The sequence below is a fragment of the Gobio gobio genome, assembly GCF_949357685.1.
Source record: "Gobio gobio genome assembly, chromosome: 4".
NCBI classification, from domain to species: Eukaryota; Metazoa; Chordata; class Actinopteri; order Cypriniformes; family Gobionidae; genus Gobio; species Gobio gobio.
This window is the reverse complement of record NC_137100.1, coordinates 36,317,935-36,330,917: the sequence shown is the minus strand read 5'-3', so window position 1 is coordinate 36,330,917 and position 12,983 is coordinate 36,317,935.

Here is a 12,983-nt window from a genome sequence, read left to right as displayed (position 1 = left end):
CCGCAGACCTGAAAGGCTTTCTGCGATCCTGATCTGCTTTCACCAAATCCTGTGTAAAAAAAACAAAACAAATAGAGAGATAAACAGCATGTGTGTGTTCTCTTATCTAAGTGCAGGATGTGTTTTGTATATAAATAGGGTAACAATACTCTTAGTGATGTGCTGCCCTCTGGATCCATTTAACTGTTAATCAGACCAATCATCCCACACTTCCCCCCTCTGTCTCCTGTAGCCGAGCCCAGAATTTACCCTGCAGAGGTGTATGTGTGAGTGTTCATTTTTTAAGTTGGATTACGGCCCGTGAGAAAGACACGGTGACTGCGTGTTCCCTTTAGATATGATCCAGATTTTCTCCCCCAAAGCACAGCGAACTAAAGCAGTTCAACAGTTTTAACAGTAGAGTAACAATAACCTCAACACACAGTGCGCGACCCAAAGCAATATCGCCTGTACATCTGCATATTTGTCGGAAATTGCAAACGTCTGTGAGATGACATATGTTATCACCTTTTTTCATTCTGCTTTGAGAAAGTGTGTAATGAGATTTTTGCAAGTTGTGTGTGCGTGTGCACTTATGAGGCAAGGGGAAGCCAAAGGAGCGCCGTTGTGGGGTTGCGGCAGGAGGTCAGCGTAATGGGAATGATCTGTTTCTGAGCTTAAAGTATTTTCCGAGCGGAATGTCCTCTACCGTCTATATGCTGTGAACGCGTATGGCAGAGCGATCTACCATAAAGCACGCACACCATCTCTGCTTCTGCTGCCGCTGAGACGTTGTGCTGTCTCAAGTGTTTTTCCCTCCCTCGCCTCGTCCCCATGCAGGCCGTAGATAGAGACGTACGAGAACAAACTCCAGTAGGCTCCTCTCCATCATAAAGCCCCACTTCCGTCTAACCATCACATCTCTGTGATCATTTCCATATGCGCTCTTTTCTTTCTCTTGCTCTGTTGTGAATTTGTGTTTTTTTTTGTGATAACTATACAAGAGAAAACCTAAATCCAAGACATTCAGCATAGTTAGCGTGATTGATTTTTTTTTTTTTTTTAACTGATAGCATTAAAACATAAACCTACTTATTTGGCTCAAGTAAAGTGGACTAAGAATTGCTTCACTTTCTCCATGGAAGTATTTTTTCAATATATTTCAACCTGTTTAGTCTCCTTGAAGAGTGAACTTAAACATTTAAGTAAATTTAACTAGTTTATAGACTGGAAACTGTGATTAAAGAATCATTGTTTTAACATAATGATTAAACTGAAAACATTTTTTAAATCAAAATGACAGTATAATGTAATACCATATTGTTATTTTGCTCAGTCAAAAACACACTTAAAACTGTGCTTTTGTAAAATATTTAAATTCTTAAAACTGGTTTTGACCAAACACATAGGCTAATTTAAATAATTTGGTCACAATGACTTATGGGTATTCCTTTTGTATTTGATCATTTATGAGTTTTTTTTAAATATTGGAGAAAAAAAAATAGGGAAGTACCAATATTATAATTCTGTTCCGTAGAGATTTATGCCGATATTTTTTTTTTTTATGTTATGGTGATTAACTTATGGTATAAATGGTCAACATTAAAATTTGTGGTACTATTTTGTTTCTAAAATGTACAAATAAAAGCGTTTAATCAGGGCCACTTGATGTCATTATTTTTATTAATGACAATTGTGTAGTTACAGTGTCACTGAAACTATTAAAATAGTATGAAAAGCAAATAATTAAGTTTAAATCAAAAAATGTGTGAGCCGTTAGAATTCATGGTTTATGGTTCGCACTGAATGACTGTACTCCGTCGCTTGATGTGGCTTCACAGTTACAGTTGCTCAAAATTTAAAAAAAAAGAAATATTTGCATATCTGACTCGTTTGTAAATTGCGGTCGCAAAGAATTTTCTTTTATGATTTATCGTCCGTGTTGGCAGCTGTTTTACTCAGTTTAAAGGATTGTGAAAGATACACTCCTCAGATTACAGGTTAGAACAGGAACAACCAGTGAAATGTTTCACACACACACAAAGTTCTTCAGTTTTAAGTTAAAGGTGTTTGCCGTTTTTAATTACTGAAACTAGACTTTGCTCCGGGGCGATATGTGTGTGTGTGTTTATGTGGGGGGGGGGGGGGGGGGGGTATATGTGTGTGTTAGTTACAGAAGTAAAAGAAAATGTCCTCTGGGCTGAAATACTGATGAGAATTTAAGATTTTTTTGTGAGCGCGCAGAAGCAAACTTTTAAAGCACACTTTGCTAATGATCAGCTAAGCATTTCACTCTTTAGAGGTTTCGAAAATCACCCTTGAATGTCCTACAGTAAACTGAGCTCAGGATTGATGCTCTCAGCTGCTCTGAGTTCAGAGTTTTTCCATTTGTATACAAGATGGTGACCTAAAACTGTACGTTTGAATTAATGTAGTAATATCTGGGGGCTCACATGAGTTTGTGTTAGTGTCTTTGTCATGCACGGTACCACAGTCGATCTGTTCCAACTGAAAACTCTTTTCACAAGTGTGTCAGCTTAAAAATAACATCAATAATTCTGACAAATGATTGCTTTAATAATTCATTGGAAACTGGCAGTTTATTTTGTATTATTTAGGTCTTCATGAAACTGTTCCTTTTTTTGTTTGATTGTTTTTGTTTTTGTTTGTTTTTTCAGAGAAAATCATCTGTTTCTTCAGGCTGTAAGTAGTTTTGATGTTTATTTATTTATTTTTTGTTCATGTTTTGTCTTTGTGTCTTTTGTCTGTGTACCATGTCAGTGAACAGCACTTATTTACATAGTCTCTCTTTAGTGGTGTTTACTTAAGCGTTAACGAGGTTTCTGACGTATGGTTTGTGAGTGTGTGCGGTGGCACGCACATGGGCAGGTTTTGCTTTTCTTGTGGGGATGAAATTTCTGCATATGTCCCCAGAAGAATTGAAAAACCTGTTTGTGTGTGTGTGTGTGTGTGTGTGTGTGTGTGTGTGTGTGTGTGTGTGTGTGTGTGTGTGTGTGTGTGTGTGTGTGTGTGTGTGTGTGTGTGTGTGTGTGTGTGTGTGTGTGTGTGTGTGTGTGTGTGTGTGTGTGTGTGTGTGTGTGTGTGTGTGTGTGTGTGTGTGTGTGTGTGTGTGTGTGCAGCATTTGTGTTTATTTGTCCACACGCATAGGCAGGTTATTTTTGTCCATGCAGGGATAAAATATCGGAAAACATACCCTGAAGAATAGAACAACCTGACCAAACCACCTTGTGGCGACGGTCCCAAGAGGGAAAAGAGTAAATAATGTCTTAATTAAAAATTAAAAATGGTAAAAATAATAATAATTGTGCTAGGGTCAGTCTGTAATGACTATGATTAGGTTATAATTAATTAAGAGGGATGTGTTCGCTTTTTTGTTTGTGCAAATATGTGTGTGTGTGTGTGTGTGTGTGTGTGTGTGTGTGTGTGTGTGTGTGTGTGTGTGTGTGTGTGTGTGTGTGTGTGTGTGTGTGTGTGTGTGTGTGTGTGTGTGTGTGTGTGTGTACAGGTATATGTGGTTTATGAGAACACACATTTGTATACTGACATTGGTATTACAACAAAAACCAAATTGCTTATTAAACATACTAAACAATGTTTTTTAAAATTCTAAAAATGCTGAACATTTTTTACGATGTTAGTGTAGGGCGATAGAATATACGGTTTGTACAAAATAAAAACCATTGGATAGTCCCCGTAAACCACATAATGTGTGTGTGTGTGTGTGTGTGTGTGTGTGTGTGTGTGTGTGTGTGTGTGTGTGTGTGTGTGTGTGTGTGTGTGTGTGTGTGTGTGGACTGGTAATCCCTTCGTTATGGGGACAAAATGTCCCCACAAAGATGAAAATATTTGAAATCCTCATCCTTGTAGGGACATTTTTAGGTCCCCATGAGGAAAACATCTTACAAATCAGACTAAGTGATGTTTTTTGAAAATGTAAAAATGCAGAATGTCTCCTGTGATGGGTAGGTTTAGGGGCAGGGGCAGTGTAGGGGGATAGAAAATACGGTATGTACGGTATAAAAACCATTACGCCTATGGAAAGTCCCCATAAAACATGAAAACCCAACGTGTGTGTTTGTGTGCGTGTGTGTGTGTGTGTGTGTGTACAAAATAATTATGTTATGGGTCATGTTAGCTGTGTAATATGTATCGACATAGCTGTTGCATCTGTTGCAAATATACATAGACCTTCAGTTAAACATACGTATGTACGCAGGCATTCATACACAAACAAACACACTGTGTCAAGATTTCCTTTTCTGTTTCCTCCACACGTAATTACAAACAATTCATTTTAAATTCTGTACGAAATCTTGAGGGAATTAAACTGAAAATTGGACAGCATCTAGCATTGATTGGCTGGGAAAATCCCTGATCTCTGTGTGTGTGTGTCTGTGTGATATCTGTAGTGTCATGCCTGCTACTAATATGAGTTCTGGTAAAGTCATCACTGCTGATACATGATATCACTTAATCTCAGCCACATGTGTGTGTGTCACCCTCCATAAACTCGAGTCTAACGTGTGTATGTGTGTGTGTTTGAATGGACTGCAGAGATTTATTAAAGTGTTCTTCCTTCTGTCTGAGCCTTAGATGCTCTTCTCTGGCGTTTGTGCTTTAGATTCTCCTGCAGTGAGAAACTATCTCTAATGAGGACACTGTGCCGGTGGGAGACAAATATGAGATGGACCTGTTGTGCACATCCCATCCGAGACTATTCAAGGTTATGAAATTTTTTAAAAAAAATATATATATAAATATTCTTTTTTTGTTTGTTGTTGTTCAAACTACACTGAAAATGTGTAAATTAATGAATTGACCTAAATAAATAGCTTTTATTCAAGTTAAGCAGTGCTCCAATACACATAGTTGTGGCGCAGGCGACCTGAGTTTGAGTCCCGGTTTGAGTCTCGAGGTCAAGCAGTGGGTCATTTGGACTGGAGTTGAGAACCATTGGGTTACACTAACAAAACTCAATTAAAGGGATCGATCAGGTATAAATATCTCCTTGAAGTAACAATTGCAGGTTATCACTTTTTTTGTTGCAGAAACAGATTGTGTTTGTACAGCTACTGTAGCATTAAGTGAGTGATAAAGTGTGATAAAGTCAGTAAAAATCAATGTGTATGGAAAAAGAGAAAAAATGAAGTGGGTTAAACTATAAATCAAACCTTACGTTTCATATCTCCCCGTCTCTCTGTCTTCCTTTCCATTCACAAACTTAATCTTGTTCTTTCTCTTTTGAAGCCTGTGAAGTCTGGACATCATCCATGCACCCATTCCCTCTCGCTGCCTACACATGTTCCCTTTTGGTTCTGATCTCTCGTATGTGTGCGTGTTTGTGTGTGCATGTGTTTGTAATTCATAAGGTCAGAGGGTAGCCCATAAATTCGCAGTGTGACTTTGAAAGTGGATTAAGGCAGACTAGTTAAACCACTGTGAACTTTAAAACAGGACGACTGATTCATTTTAAAATTCCACACATTCGGCTGCAGCAGATAAAAGATAAAGTCATAATGATCAACTTCTAACAATCTGAACACTTATAAAACTATTGCTGTGTATAAATAACACCTGTTCATTACTACTTAGCTCTATTGATGGACTTGTCTGCTGTAATTATTATTGTTCAACTATCAGGTTAAAAAAATATGAATTGGCTTTTATGTCATTGCATGTTCCCAGGCATTTTATATTGTTTAATTCAATTTTAATATCAAGCTTTGAGTTCACAAGTTTTTAGCTAGTTTAGAATCAAAAATTGATTCAGTGAGTTAACTCAACAACCGCTCTGACCGAATCAGTCTGATTCACACTCATTTAAAAGAACAGACTCAAAAGAACGATTCACTAAACTGTCATCAAATTTACAAAAGGAGCCACATGGATGCTTTGATTCAGTAGACCTGCATCATACACTGATGCTTAAATGGAAAGTTTAAAGGAAAGTACTCTTACTGTGTCTTAAGTGGGTGTAGCAGCGGAACTCAACTTTAGCCAGCTCAGCAACTGGTTAGTTGAGAAACATTGTCTGTTTGCAATTTTCAAAACGCCTTGTGAAAATGTTCTGAGTGTTGTGTTCTTTGTTTCATGGTGTTGCTTTAAATTTTATATTTTCAATTGTGACATTACACCGCCACAAACCAGACATAGATACCTTCCCACACAAGTTACTAATCCTTTCTGAATGTTCGGTATTCATCCTCATATCTTCGCTTCATTTTGTCTCCAGCAAGTTGACAACCACAAGTTAGTGGATATAAAGTTATTGGATTGGTATGAAAAATTGACGTGATTTGCACTGAACGTTCATATTAAAAATGAAAAACAAACAATTCCGCTGAATAAATGAAACTCTGAGCCATTGTCACTGAACACAGTCATTAAACAGCCACGCTACTGTATATTGACTACTTCTCACGGTTTCATATTTTACACAGAAATAACTGAATTATTGAATCAAACTAATTAATCACAATCAACCTGAATAAGTTGGCAAAACTGAAAAAAATTAAGTAAAGTAAGTAAATTAAGAAATGTAAAGTTTAAGTAAGCAATACTTGCAGATTTTTATTTTGTAATCACACAGATTAATTGCTCTGAACTTTAAATATTTGACTAAGCTAATTCATACATTTAACTTAAAAATATCATGTAATCTCAAATTTTTAGTGGAGCTTTTAGCCAATTCAGTATATGCCCCCTTGCTAATTGGTTACACGATGCTTTAGCAGCATTAGCATAGCACTTGCTGAATGAGGACAGCAATATAATACATTTAACATAATCGGCACCATGATGATGGTAACCCTACAAAATAAAACAACATAACAGAAACTCTTCTAAACTAGCATAACAAAACACTACTAAATCTCCTACTTAACGTTAATCTTGCACCAAAAAAAAACACAACACTTAATTTAGCCATTAACTGTCCCTTTTGAGTGTCATGTCAAAGCCTGCTGGGAAAAGAAATCCCAGCCCAGTTTCAGTTATATTTTAGTTCGTCTAAATTAAAAGAAACAAGATCCTAAATATCAAAACAATGAAAGAATTCAGATTACTTAAAATGTGTCAGTTTTGAGAACCCAAAAGAAAAGGAAAGTTCTTAATACTCATAAAAGTTCAAATTTTGAGTTGCCTCTACTCAAACCAATTTATTATTTTGCGTGTTAGGGTTTAAAGTGCACCAGAGATATGCAAACACCTCAAGGTTTGAGAGATAATATCAAAGCTCATGAACGGTTTGTAGTTTTAAATCAGTTGTAGAAATACATTTCTTTTAAGGAAGATAAAATGTTTAAAACACACACACAAACACTCTGCAGCATCAGTGGTTTTCTCTCCCATGGTGTTTAGTTTAATTAAAGATGTCATTGTGATAAAATGCTCTGATGTCACATTTTCATGCCTGTTTGTCAACAAAATATGTATGCCCCTCTGCTCTCAGCAGTATAGTTCCTCAAAGACTCCTTTAAACCATTTATCTTACTACTGTTCCAGACTTTAGATTCTGCCATATCTTTGCTCCCTGACTCATTATTTAAGGTCATAATTGTTAAAAAATAAACAAAAATTGTTGATGTTGTTGGCAAAATAAATATAACTTAGTTAAGACAGACCAGGAAGATGCTTTTTTACACAAGCAGTAGTTTAAGGTCAGTGATTTTAGGACCCGTATAAACCTCGACTGTCTCAGCTACACAGAAAATAAACCCTGCTCTTTAGACAGCAGCTGCCTATAGGAAAGGACAGATGGAGGGGAAATAGAAGGTGTTTGTGATTGATGCAAAAGGATGAGACACAAGTGACATTTCAGTCTCACAGCCATTCATGTACTTGTCTGCGTGTGTGTGTTTGTGCACTGGTTTGACCTACATTATGAGGACGTTATATTGTGGTGTGTATTCAGGTTTCAGGCCACGCCACCTACATTAAGAGGACATGCCGATGTCCTTGTAATTCAAAATGCAGATAGTTTTCTGTGATGGATAGGTTTAGGGTTAAGGGATTGAATATACAGTTTGTACAGTAGACTATACAAATCATTGTCAATGGAATGTCCCCATAAAACATGAAAACCCAACATTGAAGGTCCACAGATTCAAAATCGGATTAAAACTGTAAAAAAGAAATCAATAAAAAGAATTTTAAACCATTTTAAAGGTGCACTGTGTAAATTTTAGCGGCAAAGAGGTTGTTAATTGCAACCGCCCACTGCTCACCCCTCCCTTTCGAGGTACATGGAGAAGCTATGGTGGCCAACAAAGGACAAAGATGTCGTCGTCTGAGACAGCAGAGAGTAGCTTGCGCTCTGTAGAGCAGTTTGTCCGTTTAAGGCTACTGTAGAAACATGACAGGTGCAAAATTGTTATTTCACTATGGCCCGCGTTGTATGTAGATAGAAATGGCTCATTCTAAGGTAATAAAAACATAACGGTTCATTATGTAAGGTCTTTATACACCACTGAAAACATAGTCATGTATATTATATTGCATTTCTGTCAATAGATAATCATAAATATTACACACTGCACCTTTAAAATGTGAAAATGTTATCATGTATGCATAAAAAACATTTTACGTCTGCACTATTTCTAGATCACTAATCAAATACATACATTTGGGACATGAACCATGTGACTAGTGACCACTGAAGCACAATATGCTCATTGGATCATTCTCAAGTCATGCTGGAAAATGTGATTTATCAGGTTTGAGTTCATGCCTTAAAGCTAAATAAGGGGAAGAGATAAATTCACATTTTTTAATTTATTTAAAAATGCAACATTTTCGTGAGTGGACTTTTTAAACCTCGCTGTAGAAAAGTCTGCCCTCATCTCTCTTGCGCTTTTTGTCTTTTTCTGTGTTTGTTTTGAGGGCAAATGTGTCCTTTGTCGGGGCTATTTGGTTCTCATCAACAGCTTTAGTAGCATCAGAACTGACAACCCCAAATTTAACACCATATTCATGAGCAGTATGTATATTTGTACGTGTGAGGGGTGAATAAAAGAGGTCTGTAGCTGTCATTGATATTATATGACTGGCAGTGCTTTAAAAAAACAGGCTTTATAAGAGGACAGACCTCTCTGTGACCGCTTTAGCTCACTAAAAGGCACAGCATCCGTTCCAGTTCATGTCATGTGTCCTGGAAAGAAAAGAGGCAAGCAACTGTAAAATCATATAGAGAAGCAAGCAACTGTAAAATCATATAAGCACAATATTTCCTATTTATAGATCAAAAAACTTGCCTTTCCACTATAAACTAAAGACATTTATAATACAAGCTATCAGTAGCAATCCCATTCATCATTGGTGAAATCTGTTATCTTTGCTCATGGACACTGGATCCATTAATTCAGAATGACTGATCATTCTGAAACCATAGGGAAAATATAACAAAAAAAGGCTAGGCAAAAAAATCCACCACAGTACGACTACTTTAACTCTCTCTTTCTCCTTCTTACATCTGGTTTTGAGTTTTGGTCGATCGGATCACAAGTGGACGACGCTAAATACAGGTGTAAACGTGGTCTAAAACATTTTGAGCTTGTCCAATTTCGACCACTTCCAGAGGTAGTCGAAAACACATTTGATTGGTTTGCTTTCATAGTGTAAATGCTCATGTGGTCGAATCCGTTTGAACAGCCACAAAAGACCGCCTACTCTCTGCCTACTGACTTTATGCATAAAAACAATATGAGAAGCGCGCTAACCAGACGGGATCAGAGCAGAAGCGAAAGCTGCTGCTCTCCGTATGTTTTTCCATCGTCTCCAGGCGCGTTCATATGTAAATTATGCAAGCTTATCTTGTCCATTAGATCGAAAGACCTTCAAAAACCCACACACTTACCCATCCATAAACCATCCCCTCGAAGAAATCAGGACAGAAGTGGATGTGGACAAAAGAGACAAAAATAGAAATTTGTCTCCCTCGTATACCTGTGTTTCGAGCGACCAAAACATATCTTAATACCAGGTGTAAACAGGGCCTAATGGATGAAATAAGCTCATGAAATTTACATATGAATGCAAATGGAGACAATGGAAAAACACATGGAGAGCATAAGGCTTATGGCTGTTCCTAGATGCTACTTCATAATTAAATCTTTTGTATTCCTCACAGACACTTGTATGGCTTTAAAGGCTTTATTTTTGATGCTCAGATTATACCATGACATATATCAGACTCGTACTACACTCCCTCTCGCAGTCTTATGTGATTTTATCCCTGCAGGTCATCCGGTCATTAGTGAGCTACGCAACTGGCCACGTTTAAAAAAAACTGATCATTAATAAGAAGTACTGCAAGTAAAAAATATGTCATACTAATTAGACAAGAAATCAGTTTTCTTGCTGCTAAAAAATGAACAGAGGAAAATGTTTGTATGTAAATTACAGCAATGGATAATATATCCTGAAAAACATGAATCAACGCATGAATCAAACTCATAATTTGTATTACCCTACATGTGATGTTTTTTATTTTTTATTTCAATATTTTGTTCCAGGGCAAATGTTCTCTTAGAAATCAGTTTTCTTATATAAGTGTCGGTAATGTTATCATCAGATTATGTAAGTCTTCTTTTAGTATTAGTGTTTTTGTATTTTCCTTTTTCATTTTAATTAATTCATTTTGTTGTTTTTTGTCATTTTTGTTGTTGTTGTTGTTGTTTTAATGTCTATATCGTTTTTATTAGGTTTTAGTTATTTAAGTACTTCAACTTAAATGTTGCTTTGGCAACTATCTGAAATAAAATAAGCTTACGTTTTTTATACATATATTTGATTTCAGTTATTTGTTTATTTTTGTTAAAGTAATGACAATTATTTTATGGTTTTAGTTTTGAAGTAACCCTGGATTCTGTTAAGAAAAGTGTTGATTGTGGTTTGGGTTGAAATGCCACGTGTTTCCCGTAGTGTAACCGTAGGGTTGAACAGCGTGAGTACTCTGTGCTGTCTGAGGACATGGTAAACATTAAATGTTAACAGTCAGATGGCGAGGACGAGCTGGTGGAACATGTACCACTTCTGAATTACATGAAACAAAAGGGTAAAAGGCTCATTTTAGTATTTCTAAATGGATGCTCATAACATGTGATCAGCATTACGAGACAGACAGCATCATCACCTTTCCCATGAGGGTTGTTTTGCAATGCAGTGCCTCAGAGCTCATGCACGAGAGCTGCCAAACAGAGAAGATTGTGAAACATATTTTCAATGTATCAGGTGACTATAGACGGAATTTCCGTCAAACCCATCAGGGAGAGTCTCGTCACATTTACTTTTCTCTTCAGTCTTAGGTTAGACATCTCGGTCATTGATGTTTTTCAAATATGGTGACTTTTTCAAGCAACAAGTAATCTAACACTGTACTTCTGTACCACTGTAATATCAGAGTTAGTTACTTTTTTTTAAATACATTTTTAGAAATACATTTTCTTTCTTTCTTTTTTTTGGAAATGTTTTTCATTAGTCCACCCTGATATTTGTTTTGATTTTATTATTATTATTATAATATGATTATTATATTATTGTATTATGTCGTTAATACATTATGCTGCCTTCAATATATTTGAATTGCCAAAAATAGCATTTTTAATTTGAAAAAAGGTCAGGCATCGGGCATATCACTTACACTCTGAAGAAGAATAACCTAATGTGTTACAAATATATAATATATAATGTATTGCTTCCTATACAATTTCACAGTGTAACATAATTAGTTTGTTCTCATTGCATGCTTAAAGTCGGCATGAAATGAAAATTAAACGTATCTATTTTCTTAACCCATTCTCACTCCCAAGGCGTCAAAATCTGAAGCATGGTGACCCATACTTGGAATTTGTGCTCTGCATTTAACCCATCCAAGTGCACACACACACAGTAGTGAACACACACACACACCGTGAATACACACCCGGAGCAGTGGGCAGCCATATTGCTGCGGCGCCCGGGGAGCAGTTGGGGGTTTGGTGCCTTGCTCAAGGGTCTCACCTCAAGTCGTGGTATTGAGGGTGGAGGAGGGCGCTGGTTATTCACTCCCCCCACCGACAATTCCAAGTCCGACTCTCTAACCATTAGGCCACGACTTGAGGTGAGACATGGTCAAGCATGGTCAAGGATGGTCAAGTGCCTTCCGCGTCACAATGAAGACGCTAAAGGTACCCCTAGGCGTCATTATATCGACACGCAAAGTACACCATTGATTTCAATTGTTTGCCCAATGCGTCAGATCAAGACGCATTTAATTCTTTGCATTTGTAAAAGCAGACATGATTTTATTAATATGTATAGGCTACTTTTATATTTTGGAGCGACTAACCACACTCCTACCCTAAACCTACCCACTAATAAACAATATAAAACACGTAACAGGCAAATAAAAGTACAGTCACAGGTATTTATTGCAAAAATTGACCAAAAACAGTATACAAGTATTAACTCATGTTGCATTCCAAGTCTTTCTGAAGTCATACGATGTCTTCATGTAAAGAACAGAATTGATCTTAATGTTTTAATCGCTGAAATTATTATCCGTGAACACACGCACTGTCATATCTCATTCAAATGATACACGACTCTTTAGCATGACGCAATTGGTCACGAGACATACGAGAGCCAATGCAATTTCACTATTAAATCTGACGTAACTTTTCTTCACGCGGCAAATTTTGGGAAATTTGAATGTGTGCATGATCTTCGGCGGATGGAGATTTCCTTCACACAAATCAATCGTTTGGCCTAGGAACACTTGGAATATTTGTACTTTTTGAATAAATTGTGCCTGCAGTCGTATCTGCCTGTTATATCCTGTATTTTATATCATATAATACACAAATGGGTAGGTTTAGGGATGGGATGGGGTTGGGTTACATGTTCAAACGCGTCTAAATAGCGTAAATAAAATATATGTAAATAAAATTATGCTGGCTGATTAAATTGAGAATCACACTCCAACATGTCATAATGGCAAAATCAT